Source organism: Alligator mississippiensis, chromosome 2 (assembly GCF_030867095.1).
Source record: "Alligator mississippiensis isolate rAllMis1 chromosome 2, rAllMis1, whole genome shotgun sequence".
Lineage (NCBI taxonomy): Eukaryota > Metazoa > Chordata > Crocodylia > Alligatoridae > Alligator > Alligator mississippiensis.
In genome coordinates this window covers 206,170,793-206,188,795 of record NC_081825.1, presented here as the reverse complement: position 1 = coordinate 206,188,795, position 18,003 = coordinate 206,170,793, and the positions used below count along the sequence as shown (strand labels likewise).

The 18,003-nt window shown below is 36.4% G+C and overlaps 1 protein-coding gene across 6 annotated transcripts in view; it reads right to left on the bottom strand.

The window, feature by feature from the left end:
- Nucleotides 1-18,003, bottom strand: part of IMMP1L (inner mitochondrial membrane peptidase subunit 1) — a 74,638-nt gene that overhangs the window by 53,369 nt on the left and 3,266 nt on the right. Inside the window, exon 1 of one of the 6 annotated variants that reach the window (XM_019476794.2) lies at nucleotides 5,104-5,178. The exons of the other annotated variants lie outside the window; for them this stretch is intronic. The gene's annotated coding sequence lies outside the window, so the exon portion shown is untranslated. Of the gene's footprint in view, nucleotides 1-5,103; nucleotides 5,179-18,003 lie in introns of those variants that run through there. 6 annotated transcript variants of the gene reach the window in all.

Below are 18,003 nucleotides of genomic sequence, written 5' to 3'. Positions count from 1 at the left end.
AGAAAACTGAGGTAATCCAGTGGACAATTAGCTCTTTAGCAGCACTATTCACATTGAAAACAGTTTACCAAATCAGACCCAGTACATTAGGACATCACAGAAATCTCACTGGAAAAAAGAGACAAGATTTATCCAAATAAAACACAACATAAGGAACAGAACAAAATTCAGGGTACGAAATAAATTGGGAATTTTACAGTTTTAGAATGTGTTAATTCTCTTTGTTACATTTTGCAATAATCCCCAAATGCTAACTTTCAAAGAACTAAGTTTTAAGTAGTAAAGACTTCAACCCATAAAAGCCTACAAAATCAGGACCTCGGGTTCTATAATTTTAGTTTACCCAAATAATAAGTGAGGTTACATAAACAGATTGCCTCTTGCTTTGTTGATCATTCTGGACTTACATAAAACTACAGTGAAATTAAAGCAACAGCAAAATCATGAATTTTGGAACCTAACTGGAACTGTTTGAAAGCAAGCACATAAGTAGATGGTGTTATTTTCCCAAAGCTTCTGGGGAAAAAAAAAGTATGGAAATTAAAAAAAAAAAAACATTTTAAATCACCAACTGAGCATTCCAAAATTAAATTTTAAAATGAGAGAAAAATGCCAACAAAGTTCCAAGAGCAATATTAACTCAACCATGTTGCGTTTCCAGGTGAAATCCTGCATTCTCCAAATGTAACAGAAGTTTTGCCCTCAAATACAATGGAGACAGGATTTATCTCATGCCATTTTATTGTTTAAAAAACATACATGATACCTTTGTTATATTAAAGGTATAGAAAATACTTTGTATGTAATATAGTCAAGTTAATACAGAGAGATAAATTCTATCGTCTTCATATTATTTTAGCTGTTTGACATGTGAAAAACAAGAACGCACTATTATAGCGTTAAATCCTCTGTTTCTCATTTGTATAAAACTATATAAGTATATGGAAGTGTTGTCCAAATGAAAGACTTAAAAACCCCTAAGCTTTAGTTCTTTGCTTTTACCGTTTAGTTGTAGAAAGTAAGAGTAGAAATAATAAATTTTGACAAATGTTTCACTTTTATCTAGTTCCTTATTCTGAAAGGATTTACTCAAAACGTTTGATGTGAAAAATAACTAGAAAATTATGCATGCTTGCTAATAATTTAGTATATTTAATATATTTCACAACAGAGTACAATGTAACAAAAATATCTGAATCCCATGATAAAAACTGCCAACAATTTTTTCAACTGCTAATGGTCCAGATATTGCATAAAAGGGTAGAAAACTCATTAATTTATAAAGAAAACAAACCATGCAGAAACTTGTAGACCATCAACAAAAATCTCAAAATCAATTATTTGCCTAACTGGCATGGGCAATGTCTGTAACATAGTATGTGCAGAAAGTCTTGTGTAAACTGACACTTGAACAGCTGCATTCTGAACTAATCGCACTTTTAAGAGTTATTCTGGACACCCAGAAAACGTGACTTGCTGTAATCAACACAGGAATCAAAGGTTTGATGTCAGAAATGGAAACACTCTTCACCTAGAAATGTTTTGTACGTGATAAAAGAAGATTGAGTGGTAGCAGATCAATCAGTCTTATAACAAGTATGAATTAATGAGCACAACATTTGCAGCAAAAGATGTACTGGTATCTGTATGTAAAACCTCCAGAAAGGTTGCCTCAGAAAGCAATTCGAGCCTAACAGATGTACACCTTAACATAATACTTTAGAGGGATCTTATTCTGAAACTTACTGTTAATATATGATTATATTGGAACAGCAGAGAGATTTCAGGCATCCGTGGATTGTCCAGTTGACAGGTAAATCAGTTACATAACATTAAAGATGTTTTGGTTGTATTATATTAAATACAAAAATTTACACTTGAACACCATAGGTGACAGAAGCACATAATAGTGACAATAGTGAGAAAAAGAGAGTAAAGAAAAAGGCTTAGTGCTGTGCCCCTGTCCTCACTGTTAAGTAGATGGAGTTTGTTTTCAAACCAGGGTTGGCAGACAACATCTTCTCATTATGGGTAAACCTAATTATCTTGCATGGCAAAAAACAAAGTTCTGCTGTGGGTCTACTGACTGAAATAACTTCTGATAATTGAAAACCATGAGTATTTATGTTTATTCCACCAAGATGCTGCATGATTCATGGTACAATGTTACCAAGCACCACCAGTTCATTTTTTGGTCTAAGTTGTAAGGTATACACCCAACAGCAGCTATGCAGAACACAAACTTAATTTACTTCCACCTCACCCCCTATATGCCCCTGAATACCACTTCCAAGTTTATCTACAGAAACTCAGAACCTGTTAAAAACAACAAATACTCTGTCATCTGTTGCAGCAACCCTGCTATGAAACTGTCCTGCAATCAAGGGAGAGTAGATAGAATTAAGAGTTCTAAAGTTTAGTACCTAGCTCTCTTGCCTGGACCTAATAATTCTTTAACTCTTCAACACCTTTAAGTGAAGTCTTGCTCCACTATCCAAGCAAATAGAGAAATACCATTACTTCTGTTTCATATAAGCAGTACTTGAAGCCAAATGAATTTTAGTTAAATGCTCAAGGCACTTATTGCTAACTTCTACATGAAGCGTAACTGCTACAAGTACTAAAAAAATTAATGTCACATTGATAATATTTAGACATAGTATTTATTTTGCACATATTTTTAACAAGCATGGGGATTAATTCAGATCTCTTTCCCAACTAGTTTGTTCATTAGCATGCTGAAAAGAATACTTAAAATAATTAAAATCTCAATACAAAGTTTCCTGGTAGCTTTAACTACTAAGACTTCAGTGAACTCCTACTTCATTCCTATAATAAACAGGTAAGACCTAGTTCAATGAAAAAACCCTAGACATGCATTTTAAATTAGCTTAAAATAAATTTAAAAAATACTTGTAATTTCTGTATTCAAACATTAGCTATATCAACTCATGTATATTTCCATGAAAAAAAAAATCATCAATACACTATTTTGAAAAGCAAATTATTTAGTATTCAAAAATAAATGGCATAGCATCTTCAGGTGTCAGATCATCCACAGTCTGCATTAATACAAAGTCCCATCAACTGACAAGACTATGGAAAATATGAACATAGTGCAATATGTACGATAAAATAAACACATTATTATTTAAGTATTCAAAAAACAGACCATAATCAGATTAAAATAGTTGTTATATAAGCATCCTTCCCATACAACTATAAGCATAAATCACTGCTAATAATTTACATCTATTTCCAGGTACTGCTTGAATCAATTGCAGAATTTCCCCTCTTAGTTTTTAACCGTAAAACAGTTTGTGTAAGTTTTTGATGGCATTATATGGAATACAATTTAACAATTAATATTTTACAAGAAAAGCAGTTTATTTTCTGCTGAAAATAAAAGACAAGATGTAATTTAGTAATATCTTCTGTCCTTAAAAAAAGTCACCACATTCTATGCCTTCATCACTTGATTTTTTTTATTATTTATAAAATTAATCACAGCTAGCAGGGTAGAAATCACTTTGAGCTTCATGAATGACATCCAAGAGATGGGAAAGGATTAGTTCTCAGTTGCTGCCAGTTATAGCGCCAGGTGGCTTTTTCTGCAGTGAAGGTGTTACCGATAATCCCATTACATTGGTACTAAATCTTGCAGACATCAAAATTATCACCAAGGTTCCTTTTCATCCCATCCTTTCCAAATGACTGGAAGTCGCTTCACCTGAAAGAAGTCAAATCCACATGCAGCTGCTGTTTTAGCAGCCAGCGGACTCCCTGAGAATGCCAATCGTGATCCAATTTCGCTGTGCTGGTGGCCCCCTATTCCCTGTCCAATAATACATCTGTTAAAAAATCCTACAGCTACAAATCAAGTTTAATCCTACCAGGGACCTCATGTTGGTCTTGTCTTCCAAAAAGGCAGCAGGTTTTGCTGTATATCTCTGCTAGTGTCTGGGGAATACCCTTTAAATCCCAGCCCTACTTAGAAGAATAAGCTAAGGATCACAAAACATGACCTCAAAAACCCTGATATGACTATATTCTGACCCAGAGGCATTCATTCTAGGTGAAGATTAGAACTTTGCATAATAAGATTACACAGCAAGTGAATGATATCAAGGGACTATCCATATGCAGCCGCCTGGTTTTCTATAGACAGCCTGTGCTCTGCAATATGCAGTGCAGACGAAACAGAGCTTGGTCTTTCTAGCCGAAATAAAATAGATTCACATAAATTAGTTAGCCATTTCCAGATTCCTAAATCCCCTATTACATCTTTTATTGACAGCTCCTGTGAGGATAGAACAAATGTTATTCTTTTTATTCTTTGCTTCTGTAACAATCACACTCTGTAAGTGAAATGTACACAGATTATGTCCAGAAATTAACATCTTGTTTGCTGTAATCTTGGATTACAATTGACTGTGTACATAATAAAATTAGGAAATCAATGGACAGATTTATTATCTCCCTATAGCCTATGGCATGGTCTAAGAGGACAAGTTAACATTTTCTGCCAATATCTTAAATGCAAGGAATACAAAGCAGCAGCCAATAAAAATACAGCTAAATAAAATATTATGATGTCCACTGAAGAGACTTGTGTTACAGTAAAGATGCTGAGATATATTTAATTTAAAAATAATGAAAATATGTAGTGCCAGTATTTTTCTTGCAACTTAAATCACATGTTTTTTGTTGAGAGAGAATTTATCAATTTTTCCCCAAATACGAGGAATCCAATTTCATTACCATCTTTATCTTTAGAGCATTACCACAATTTGCTTCAACAATTTTTGGAAAGATTACACTACATTTTTTTGTTTAAATGTAAGTAATAAAACAATAAAACCTGACCTGACTATTCAATCCCGGTCAAATGTTTATCTGTGTTTTGGCTACCATTTCATACAAATGCAAATGAATTTTATACCGAGGTTCTTATGGGAAACTAACATTACATGAGCCAAAAAAGTGAGATAGTGCATCGCATTTAATGGGAGAGGTGTGTTCCCCATCAAACAAACAGCCACTTTACAAATATAAAAATGAGAATGATGTAAAACATTTATACCATTCCAGAAATCAAAATACCTTGTTAAATAAAAAGTGTGTTCTGTTTAGTTAGTTACTCATTCCAGAAGAGGAAAGTGTTTGTCTCCAATCGCGTCAATTTCTGTAAAAAGCAATATTACAAAATAATGAGCAAGGCAATCCTCTGCTCATAGAAAAACCCCTACATGGGGATCAAAGAAAGAAAAACAAAGATTCTCTTCATTAAGTTTTCACCAGATCTTTGCATGTATGATAGTGGTAAGACTTGGTTTAACTATATTTCAGTTGCAGAAGACATACAGGGTTTATGCCTCAAAAAGTGAAGATCCTGAGAAATTTGCTGGAGGACAGAACTGTCTGTTCCTGCACATTGGTCCGATCACCATCTCTCACAGCATGTCTTCATTGAATACTCCTTCCTCAACTGACCTCACGCTAACATGCAGCTAAATCCTGCAAGCCTTTATTCAATCCTTTGGAGTGAATGAAACTACTCAAATGAGTAAGGACTACTTACGTGAGTAGGCGGCTGATCTTGCAGGTTTGTGGAACAATTCTCACCACTTGCCTTGACAGGGTAAATAGAATTTTCAACGATTCAACCGCGCTGAATAGTACACTGCACTCGTGGATAGGTGTATGCTAGAAATTGCATCTTCCTCCACAAGAGCATATATTGGCCTTTACTGAAGCAAAGGTATCCACTTGATTGACAAAACATCTAATCATTCATGGCAAGCTTTAGAGATCTTGGGGCTTTTAAATTATTTTTTCTAAAATGTCTTGTAAGATTGAGATCCTACAGACAGACATGTAGGACAACATGACCCATTTCCCAATGAACTTAAAGCACAATACAGGAGACCACCATTTATATCCAAACTAAGAATACCCCACTGTGGCTACATAGCAAGTTTCAACTAATTACAGTACTTCTAGCCCAGCTTTCAATAAGCAAACTTTCTTGAGGTGAATGAACCTTTAGGAGGAAAAAAAAATTAGAAATATTTAAGTGAGTTAAGACCACTAAGCCTCATTTCAAAACCAATTTAGGCACTCAAAAGTCTATGGGATTTAAAAGCCTAACACTGTCACTGCCTGTGGCAGTCTTTCAAATGTCTGGGTCACTTCTGAAAACATGTGCATACTTTGAAAATATTAAAGAATTAAACTTTAAGGTATGTTCTAAAACCAAGAATTAGATGCACCAACAAGAAAATAGCCTGTTTAGTAAATGCTTGCCTTTTATCAACAGGATTATTTGCTATAGAAAACAAAAACCTCCCAACGCAAGCAAGCAATCACTTTATCTTCATCATCAAGCAAAGAAACGGGATAGAAGAAAGTCTTAAGCATTTTAATAGGTTTAGCTTTATGTCAATTGTTGGTCACCTGTACGATAAGTGAGGTGGTTTGGGAAGTATTCTATGATAGTTTACTACATTAAAACCAAAATCATAAAAAAGAAAGATGTGTAGCAAACTCAATTTAAGAACGACTATTAACATTTAAAAATTCTCAAAGGAAAAAAAAATGTGGTTTCAGAATTTCTTAGAAACTGTAGTGATCTTAATAAAAAACTAGTTACAGCAACAGTAACATAAAAGATTGTTCTGCATGCTCCCTATCCATGTTCTTTCTTAGTTAAGAATACAGCCTCTTAATGAAATAAATGTACTTTCTTTGTGTACCAAATTAAGTGCTAACAGTAACACACACATGTTCTAGACCCACTGAAATGAATGGGGCCAGAATTTCATCCTTCATTTTTTAATTGTGTATTTTATCTACACAAGGTAATTGGAACAAGATGAATGCAAACAAGCTTTCCCAAATTTCCTTTTTTCCTATTAAGCCTGAATAAATAAAGACAAATATATGTTTGTGGATTCTGATTCTGTACCTTTAGAGTTCTTTATAATGTAACTTTTACAATAATCACTCAAATCATATAGTACTTAGCTATGAATTTATATAGTGAAAAAACATATTGATTCTATTTCTTTCATATCTGTGAAATTTCGGTTATTCATTATTTGTTTTTTACATAATCATATTTTAAAGTTCTTCTCTATTTACAGACACGAGCATTAAAAATAATACTTTTCAAACATCAATAGATGAGTGCAATGATATTCAGCCTAAGTTAATCCCCAGACATCCAAATCCATGAATAAAAATTCATCAGTTTTAAATACACTGAGCCTATTAAGCAAGAACAAAAGCATATGCACAAAAGAGCTTTTAATATATTTCAAAGCCCACAAGAGCCATGGTCTCATTAAAATTATAAATTACACAAACATGGAATGAAGATTCAAACTGCAGCGCAGCTAAGCAGATTACAGAAAACCCCGCGTTCCATATGATAACACACCATGGCCCTCCCAGATGGGGGCTTGGAACAAAAAGGCCATCACTGCAGCTAGGGAAAACCTCCTTGTGATCTCTGGTTTCCGTTCAGCAGATGACAGCCAAATAATATGTTGATTATTCTGTTTGTGCTGCTAAGCTTGTAAGATGGAATAAAAGCGATATGATCTATTGTGAACTCAATGCTAATGTGTTGTTCCACTCATAAATAATATACTGAATTTATTTTGAAACTCTCTTTTTATCTGAGATTCAGTTTTTAAATGCATGAACTAAAATAAAAAGCCAGCATAATTTGATTTTTTTTATTATTTAATTTGATGTTTTTAAGTCAAAAATGCAGCTGACATAACAATAGGTGAGAAAACTGACTACTTAGTGAATCAAATGAAGTGCAGGCACCATTCTAAAATTTAGCACAATGATTAAGCATTAAGGATCCTGTTCTGCAAGGTGCTGAACATTCTCTACTTTCATGAACATAAATGGTAGTACAGAAAACTTAGCAGCTTGAAAGATAAAACCAGCATGGTCATATTGTAGCAAAGGCAGTTACCAAAATTCAGATTATGTCAAAGGTGATACAGACACAAGAACTAGTTTGCAACTGTACAGCACATAAATAATCTTATATTTACCTTGGTCTGCAATATTTCATGAAATGTTTTATGAATTGCCTTGTTTATCAGCTTCATATTCTGTTATTTAAAGCCTCTAACTTTTTGGAAGAATGAAATAGCACCAGTGATCATCTACTGTCTAGTCTGTGTTTTCTTATATGGATTGCCCCAAAGTGGACTATTTGGTATACCGCATTTTATCCTTGCAATAATTTTTTTAAAAGTGGGAGGAGGGGAGAAGGGGTGGAAGAAGGGCAGAGGGTAGCAGCATATGATTCCTGTCTGTTTAGGATCCCTACTACACACATTCGCAGGCCCAATGGCAAGACATAGTATACGTGGATAAGTTTATACATACCTTATTTAACGTGAAGACTTGACAGACTATAGGAACCAGACTTGGAAAAGAAGCTTAGATACAGCAGAAGAATTCTAACAATGGACTATTTTATATAGTATATACGTGTCAGAGTCGGGAAGGAAGTAAGGATATGATACAAGTGAACAGGAACTTCTGTGCAAAAACTGAGTTGGTAAATTTAAATTGACATCGTACAGAATTTTATTTTAAAGATCTTACCCCTGAAGTTTGTATTATGAAATGAAAGCAATCCTATTGGTGTGTGTTAGAACTTAAAAGGTTAAAACCAATATTAATTTTAGTAGTTCTGCCTGGAAAAAAATCAATTTAGAAAAAATAACATTAAAAGAATATTGACTAGATGCCAGATAGATGCATAATCTCCTTATACAAAGTTTTACTGTTTGTGAGTACAAAGCTCTTTTATACTCAGAATGCTTTAAAAATTTTAAAAATCAGGTTTGTAAAACAGGTCCTGCAAGTGGGCAATGATATAAAAAAAAAATAAGAAGTGAATAAGCATGTGAATGCACATGAAGTCCGTCACTTCCCGATCTGTTTCCTCAGTTCATCCAAAAGGACGATGAGAACATGCTGCTCATGAATTTCTGCTAAATAAAATTTCATAACATAAAAATCTGACAAAAAGGTCATTGCCTTTCTCTTCTTGACCAGAGAATTGCCCTGACAGATACAGCTCTGACTTAGAAAATACAGGTAGGAAATGTCAGATTATCTCAGAATGAAGCATTTGTAAACTTTTGGGACAGAGTCAGAAGGCTCTAATGAGAATTTACTCCTTCCACTACTGGAGAATGGATGTCATCGCCAGAACAAAAAAGAAAGCATGGAGAAATAATATTATTTCTTGATTTAAAAAAAAAAAATTTCTTGATTATATTTTGTGGTTGATGTGCTGTCTAAAGATAAAGCTAACAACCTAGTGGTAAGAAAATAGGAGTGCCTAAAATGTACATACTTGCCATAGAAACAATGTGTTTCAATTTCCCTATCACTAAACATTAAGAAGAAAGAAAAAAAAAATGAGGTAATCTTAAACCTAAAAGCCAGAATTAATGCACTGGAGCAAAAAAACACTGTTAAAATGGCACATCTGGTCAAATTTCTTTTACATATGTATCTTTCAGAACATGCATCTTACAGAACAGTTATATTTATAAGGTTTTGGCAACACACATGTTGTGACAACTATAGTACCCAAGTTAAAGCTAGTTCAGGTGCATCTATACAAGCTGGAGTTAGACCTGACTGAAGAATAAATATACCCATAGCACAATGTGACTCAGTCTTAACAGGCTCAGGAGCAGGGTTGCCAACACAACACAAATGTTTTTACTGACAATCTGAAAACTTAATGACAACCAAACTTTGTCCTAACCTACTTTACATAATGTAAATTTAACCCTTCTGCCAGATCCTGGACAAGGGCCACATTCAAACCATAGCAAAACAGTTTGGTTGTCAGGAAAAAGTTTGCAGATTATCAGGTTAAAAAATATATTGGGTTGGCAACCCAACTTAACTGCAGCAACAATTTTACACCCTGCTGCCCCAACCTGTAGCACCCCTTACTCATCACCCAACTGCATCCCACACCATCCTGTCCCTCCTCCAGCCCACACCCAGTCATACTCTCACCAGACCCACTCTCCCCATCCCAACACTTCCCCGTTCTAAGAACCACAGTCTGCTTCCATGCCACCCAACAATGTTACTGGCAGGCAGAACCCAGCACCAGCATGTCACTGGGGGCTGGGGAAGGGGTCAGAGACTCTCACGAGCCACAAAACCCGGAGAACAGTGCTGTGCTTCTCCTTGGACACCAGATAGCACTACTGTGCTCTGTCTGTGCTTCAACACTGCCTTCAGCTTCTTTCACACACCAGAACTTCAATCAGTTCTGATTTCTTGGTGTTTTATGGATGGCTCCAATTTTACAGACACACCTTTTTTTAGCCTGGTTATTTACAGAGCATCCATAAATTTACAGACAGTTATCACCCCTGCTCACAAGCTACATAAGTAGTCAATATTAACCAAAAAACAGTATATGTCCACTTATATCACTGGACTTATAACACAAATCATGCAATGGTAAATACAGCCCTGTCTGAACAGAAGTGGGGTTTTTTTTATTTTTTTTAAATAGACATCACCATATATTATGCTAACATCTTTCTTACCAAATAAAATAGGTCATTTTTCCTAGTTTTATTCCTGATAACTCACAAGAAGTAGGTCTACATCACAAAAATTCCTAACTTCAGTCATCTTTGTTGTACTTACATTGCAATTTCTTTCCCCCTCCCTCTTTACCATCATATCTTATACATCATTCCAATGGACTTTTAGCACAGAAGTCTACTTTGAAAACAAACTAAAGTTTCTATCTTGTGGCCCTAGCAGATGTTACACTTATAGTGCGGTTCATGACAAACAGCTGACTATCAGCATCAAGGTGAGGGTAGCCTTGGTTTGAGACTTCGGGCTGCCCTGGGTTCAATGCTGCCGATCAGCCTATTTTCAGAATCAGCCAGGGCAGACTATAGCTCAGTTGGGATCAGACCAGGACAGCCCATGGCCAAACTGGTCCTGGGGCTGCCCCAGGCCAGTACTAACAATCAGCTGATTGTCAGCATGAGGTTCCAGACAGCCTCAGATCCTGGAGCTGCCCCATGCCTAATCCCTGATGATTGAGTTGAGAGCAGCCCCATCTTGAACTAGACCCAAAGGTGTCCTACATGATGATCAGCTGATCATCAGCATTGGTACTGGACATCCCCAGGGAAATGGCTGTCCCTACCCCCAGTGGAATATCCATCCTTGGAGGTTTTTTAAGGCCCAGCTCAAGAAAGCCCTGGCTGGAAGATCTAGTTAGGGACAGTCCTGCTTTGACAGGGGAGTTGAACTAGATGGCATCCTGAGGTCCCTTCCAACCCTAATTTTCTATGATTCTAGATCCCCAGCAGGTGTACAATTGCAATCTGTGGCAAGAGGCAAGAAGAGACCTGGTATGACTCATCCTGGCCTGGGGTCCACCAATCATGGGGGATCTGCAAGAGAATGTACCACTCCCACTATACAAGTGGGGCCCTCCGTGCTCCCTCGCCAACAAGCACTGGCAGCCCAAGCTTGTGCACTGCTGTTTTTCCCCCAAGTGAACACCATTGCCCTTTACATTTGAAGCCACTTATAACATGCAGTGTTTCCACTGGGTAACAGAGTTGCGTACCTGCTATCACATGATTAAAATAATATCTGCTAGGGGCCTTATATAAAATTTACTACAATGCCTCTCTTCATTGCTTTTACACTAGAAACAAAGGGATGATGTGGTACAGAGACATTATCAGTAAGATCCAGGTTTTTTAATAAAAAAATCTGTTCGAAAAGAATTATGATTACCCACCAAATTGATAAATTCTTATAACAATATCCAGGTAGGTACAAAGTGAATGGTAGTGTTATACACACACATCTAGATGTTTCCAAAGTAGTATTCCTCAGTACCAGTTTGTCTTCAGCAAAACATGACAGATTATTTTCCATCCTAAAGTGCCTGATTATCAACCTTGCTGTTGAAAATCAGAGATGAGCCAGTTATTACACCACTATGACTACCTTCAAATGAATGACATCATATTCATCTTATGAACACATCTGTCTAAATTTCTACACAAATACTGCTCGGTTGTCTGTCATCTCCGGAATTAGGTTCACTAGAAGAAGAAATAAAACTCACCAACTTGAGAGAATGACCAACGAAGGAAAAAAAGGATATATTTACACTGCAATCAGAGGTATGAGTGCAGCATCCACAGGCATACTCAAGCTAGCTTTAACCTTTATAACTAGGATATACCAAATGCAGTGAAGCTGTAGTGGCATGGGCTTTAACATAGGCTGGCTGTAGCGCTCAAGAACGTCATCACATTTCTCACATACCAGATGCCCTATTTCCCCCACACAAATCAGCCCTCCAAAACTGGGGTGAATGCCTTGTTTTTGCCAGAGTAGAAATTTGAAGACATTGTGTTCCAAAATGTCTGTCAGCTTCCCTATCAGCTGAAGTGTGGAGACCAATATTAACCTTTTCAAAGCCACTCTCAACTTGCTGGCTGAGTGAGAAACTGACAGCCATTTTACAACACTTGCTGAAACTACTGATTTTTAAATGGAAATACAGGTGATCAATAGATTCCACTTATAACAAGCTAAAAAGCAATATCTTAATGCGCAGCTGAACTATTTGTTGGGAACCATCACTGTGTCAATTCCGAAACTCCCCAATTTCGAAGCACTGGAAGTTCTCACGCACCTTTGATGAATCTGAGACCTATACAAGTAGTACTTTGTTTTATTTGGTATTAGTAGAATTTACTGCAAAGTGCAAGACATACATTAATTACAATAAACCAAACATTGTATGTATTGCCTTTTATGAATATCCAGTCATCTGATTCTAACCTAAGTTATATTCAAATACCTCATAACTTAAACTAGAATCAAATCTATGTACCATATGCCTGCATATCTATAAAACTCCCAAGTGTTAACACTCATTCGGGCAAGCATGTGCTTCACAAGAAAGCAAGAGTGCATGGACACTTTTTTGGTTTTGTGTTTTTCAAACCTTGGCACAAACACTACTTTCCTACCCTTTCTGTGATGATGAATAACAATTAATCACAATTTACTTGAGCAAGTGAAATTTTCTAGGGACCACTTATATACTCCACATATTTTTATATCAGAAATAATTGGCATAGGTTTAAAGGGTGCTAAGCTCCTTAAATTCAAATGGAGTTATGGATACTAAATACATTGAAAAAAAAAATCAGCCTCTTATTTATCTATCTTAATCATTATTGAATTTCACATGGATACAGTTCCTTGTACGGAATGCATTACAGGCTCAGGACCAAGCATCACCGAGTAAATAATGTGCTTCCTTAGAGGGTCTCTTTAAAAAAAAAAAAAAATCACAAATGGTTATTTTTAAATCACATATTAGCACCATATGAAAGTTAAAGATAAATTTTAGATTTTATTAAAATCTGAACTGAAATACAACCTCACTTCTTTTTATAATAAATATACTTATATATATTCTCTAAACTTTATTTCCAATTTCTAGATTCCTATCACTACAGTATCTCAGTGCTTGTTTATATTGCATTATGAATTTAAGTATTCCACATGCTCCAGCAACAACATACAGCATTTCTATAACTTTCAAACAGTAGATCCATAAAAATATACTGTATATTTGTATGTACAGATATTAGAATGGCTATTTTAGTAATCACTGTTTTATGGTTCTACATTTATTAAACCATCAATTACTCTTTATAATCCTCAATATACAGCATGCTTAAACTACAGTAATACATACTGTTTTAATCTATTCCAACAATGTATTCCCTTCAATTTTTAAAGAGCTGTTTAAATTCAGCCTAGATCCAAATTATCACTGCTATTGTTAAGTATTCCCATAGAGAAACATTCAGTTGGCATCCAAATGTTTTCGAAAGGAAATCATATAATGTTAATATAATATCATATAATTGGTATGTCTTACTGAAGCACAAATTCAAACATTATGGTATGGAATAGTTTGGCAACTTGTTTTTGAAGTTTTTCCTACATTAAAATAAACACAAATCTTTCAGTATCTAAACTTCCAGGATTAAACATTCTTTCTAGTTGTTGGCTGCTGGCCTGAAGATACTAGACTTTCAAACCCATCCCATTCTGGCTAGTACAAAGATCAGGAAAATGAAGCCATCTTCTTTGCAATCATAATCCCTGACCCATGCTGTTAGATACTTAGGAACATCTCAAGAAGCAAACTACCTTGTTTCAGCTCACAGCATGAACCCAGCAGGGAGGTGCGTCACATGACTACTAGCCCTACCTAGTCAGGTGACTCAGTAGCTAATCTGATTTACTGACTATAAAACTTTAATCAGTACAGTCTAATACCGTCACATTCCACAACTGATGAGGGAAGAAGCTTTTGAATATAATGGCAGAAGCTAGTAAGAAGATTATGAAGTGGAATGCCACTGATGACAACGCAGTTTTCTAATTTCCTATCCCACCAATAAACCAAGCAGAGAAAGAATATTACTAGAAGCTTTATTAAAATAGATCAAATACAGTACAATAATGGATCTCCTATAAATGCCCAAATCTCACATTGTATAATCATCCCTCTCCTTCACATTCCCAGAAAACCCTTGAAAAATGTGTACGTGTTACAGTGAAGGTTAGAAATTCTGAGCTGTACTTACTTACTATGTCCCCTAATAAAATTAAAGAAAAATAGTTTTTATTATCCAATATTTCTATTGTTACAGTGTCTAGCATCTCATTGAGCCAGATGCATACAAATTCATGCTCTAAAGAATTCATCAGAATAAGCACCACATATTACAAAAGAAAACTAATCAAGTCCTCAGAACCCACACAACATATATGAAAATTAACACCTTAAATCTGGCTCAGAAATAATTTTATAATCAGCTCAAATCAAAGAACGGGTCTAACATGATTTTCATGAAAAACACTGATTAATGATGAACTCTCATTTTGCATGAACTGCAACTTTCCAATGGCTTAAACATGTTTGAAATTTACTCTACAAATATTAAGATGAAACAAGGCACAGATAGTTATGGTGAGGTCTGCATCCAACCCCCCCCCAACCCAAAAAAGAACAGATTATCTACAGCTGAAGAACTGCTGCAGTCTAGACACCCAGAAGACATTGAGAATGCAACTAGATCCACAGGTTACTATCCTTAAAAATATATGAAGTACATAACTCAGCATTTATACACATGCTCTGGGACTGGGGGTATGGAGGGGACTCTTTAATTAGAGTGGCTCTAAGAGACACTCTAATTATAGCGCCCAGAGCATCACGTGTATCAGAGTCCCCACAATGAAAAATGGTGGTGGGGGTGCTTTAACTAAAGCTTGAATGAGCTTTAGTTAAAGCATCTCTGCCGCCATTTTTCAGCGCAGGGACACTGATGCACACGACACTGGAGTCTGCTACAACGCAGTAATTTTCATACTTCAGCAGACTTGATTAATCGAGTCTGATCCAATGCTCTGCAATTACAGCCTCTCTGCACGTGTATAGGTGCCCAGTGAGTCCACTACACACATTATTTCTGCTATATCTTCTGACTGTCTCTCTATCCCATAACCACTCTTGTAATTTTATATAATTTTTACACTGCAAGCTCTTATCTAGCCCAGAATCTCCATTAGTCAGACCATAATCTTATCCTCAGGCTACACATAAGCCACACAAACAGGACATACATTCTGTCAAACAACTTGAAGTGGGACCTCCTACATCTAAAAAGCAATGAAAACTCTATATTTGAAATGAATTGGTTGTCTTAGTGTTATGGACAGCTGTGTATAACCAGCACATATCGGTATATCTCTCCCCCTAATAAAGACTCAGCCACTCTAATGCCTGGAAGGAAGAGTGGGAAAGACAGCTTGACAGAGCCAGCCACTTAGAAATCCCAGAACTGAAGTCTCTAAAGCTCTCTGAACCTGGAGGGAAGGCTATGTGAATCTTGAAGCCTTTCAAAATCTGTTTTCTTCCTGATTCTCAGAAATTAATTTTAGGATAGTGACAATTTATTTTTAGGAGTAATAATCACGTCTTCATTTTCTAAAATTATGCCAAAAGTTTGCCCACTTTCAAAGCTCCACATTCCAAAAAGTGAATTGCCAGAAGTGAAATCATTAAGGCCTGTCAGAACTATCTACAGACAAGACTGCAAAAATACAGTAGATATGGTACAGATATTTCTGTATCAAAATTCTGTAGGGTAACAAAACCTATTAAATACTTCAAATAATGTTCCTCTCCATCTCCTTGCCCTATAGCCTTGATCTTGAAAGTTCTGACCACTCTGGCCTTGATCCAACAAGTGTACAAGCCTAGAAATCAGGACACATTAAAAGCCTTGGCAACTGTTACAAACAGAATTAGCAGAGACTGTCAGACACAAAACGGCAAATCACCCCACAGAGGACTTTTAGGGCCTCTAAACATGCAGGTAAAGGTACAATGGAAGCTAATGTGCAATCCACACAACCATGACTCCTGCCACGCATGTGTGGCATTTGTCACGATTGAAAGATCATGCATTAGATCCCACTGTGCCTTACTGCACAATGGATGATTGTGATTCTGGGCTCCCCTTGTACTGGCTCCCATGGCTGTGAGCCCTGCAGCCGATGTGGGTTGCAGAGCTCATGGTAGGGGCCATGGGGAGAATGCTGCTTCCACTGCAAAACACATGAGGTGCGTGGGACACAATGGGGAGAACACTGCCACCTCTGTGAGCCTCATAAGTTATGGTGCTTGCAGTGGCAGCAGCATTCTCCCTACTGCTACCCATTGTGAGCCCCCCTCAACCAACAATTCTGTCCCTGCTGTGAGCTCAGCAGCCAACAAGGCTTGCAGCAATGATAAGATTCCCAGTGCTGTCCCTGCTGTGAGCCCTGCACCTTGAGGCTCGCAGGCAGGGCAGCGTTCTCCTCCAGGAATGCTGCCACTACTGTGAGCCATGTCAGCTGCTGGGCTGGTAGTGGGTGGTGCACCCCTGTGGCTCAGCCCCTCAGTAGATGAGGCTCCCAGCCACATGGGAGCACCTGGCCATACATTCAAGTAATGGCATGAATAGAACAAGCGACAACGTTATTACACATTTTTGTGGAACAACTTTGTAGCTTTTTCTTTGTTTAATTACACCATTAATTGGTTGAATGTGTAGTCGAATCACAACTTAAAGTATGATTAACTGGTTAATCAGACCTTAAGTGTAATGCATACAGGGGGTCTTAAAAACAGTACAGTCCAAAGGCTTCCTCAAAGAGCATTTAGAAATTGCAGTTTTGGAATACATTGAGCTCACAGCTAACTTTAACTATGTGAATAGTCTCACCAAAAAAAAAAAAAAAAACCCCCAGCAAAAAACTAGATATCCCTTATTTTAATGGATCTTATCAGACTCTACTGAAACAGAAAGGGAACCTCCATGAGTTCACACCAGGTACTGCTAAAATTCACAATAATTTTCTGACTTTTATCACTACAGAATTAATTTCTTACTAGGTCCCATCTACATTAACCAACAAAATCATCTGTCTACCCTTCTAGTAAACTGTTTCAAGGACAGCTGCTACCACAAAGGTGTTAAACTTGGTATCCTTCGCTAATTTAGACAAAAAGGTCAAGTTGACCTCTTGTGTCTGGGTGTGAGATTAAACTGTGAATTGTGTTTCAAGCAAAGTTTACTTAATTGAAAATAGAATTTGCTTCCAGAAAGTAACTTTACTTGCATATTATCAATTATTGGTACTTAAGATTATAACATTATAAAGTCTAGCTACATGTATTGTCTTGTGAACCACTCAAAATTGAAATGTTCCCAACTTGCAGTTAGCCTAACAATCTATCTAAATGTCCAGTTCCTGAGCAACTAACTTCTGCTGTCCATGTTGTTAACCAAAGTAACTAAACAG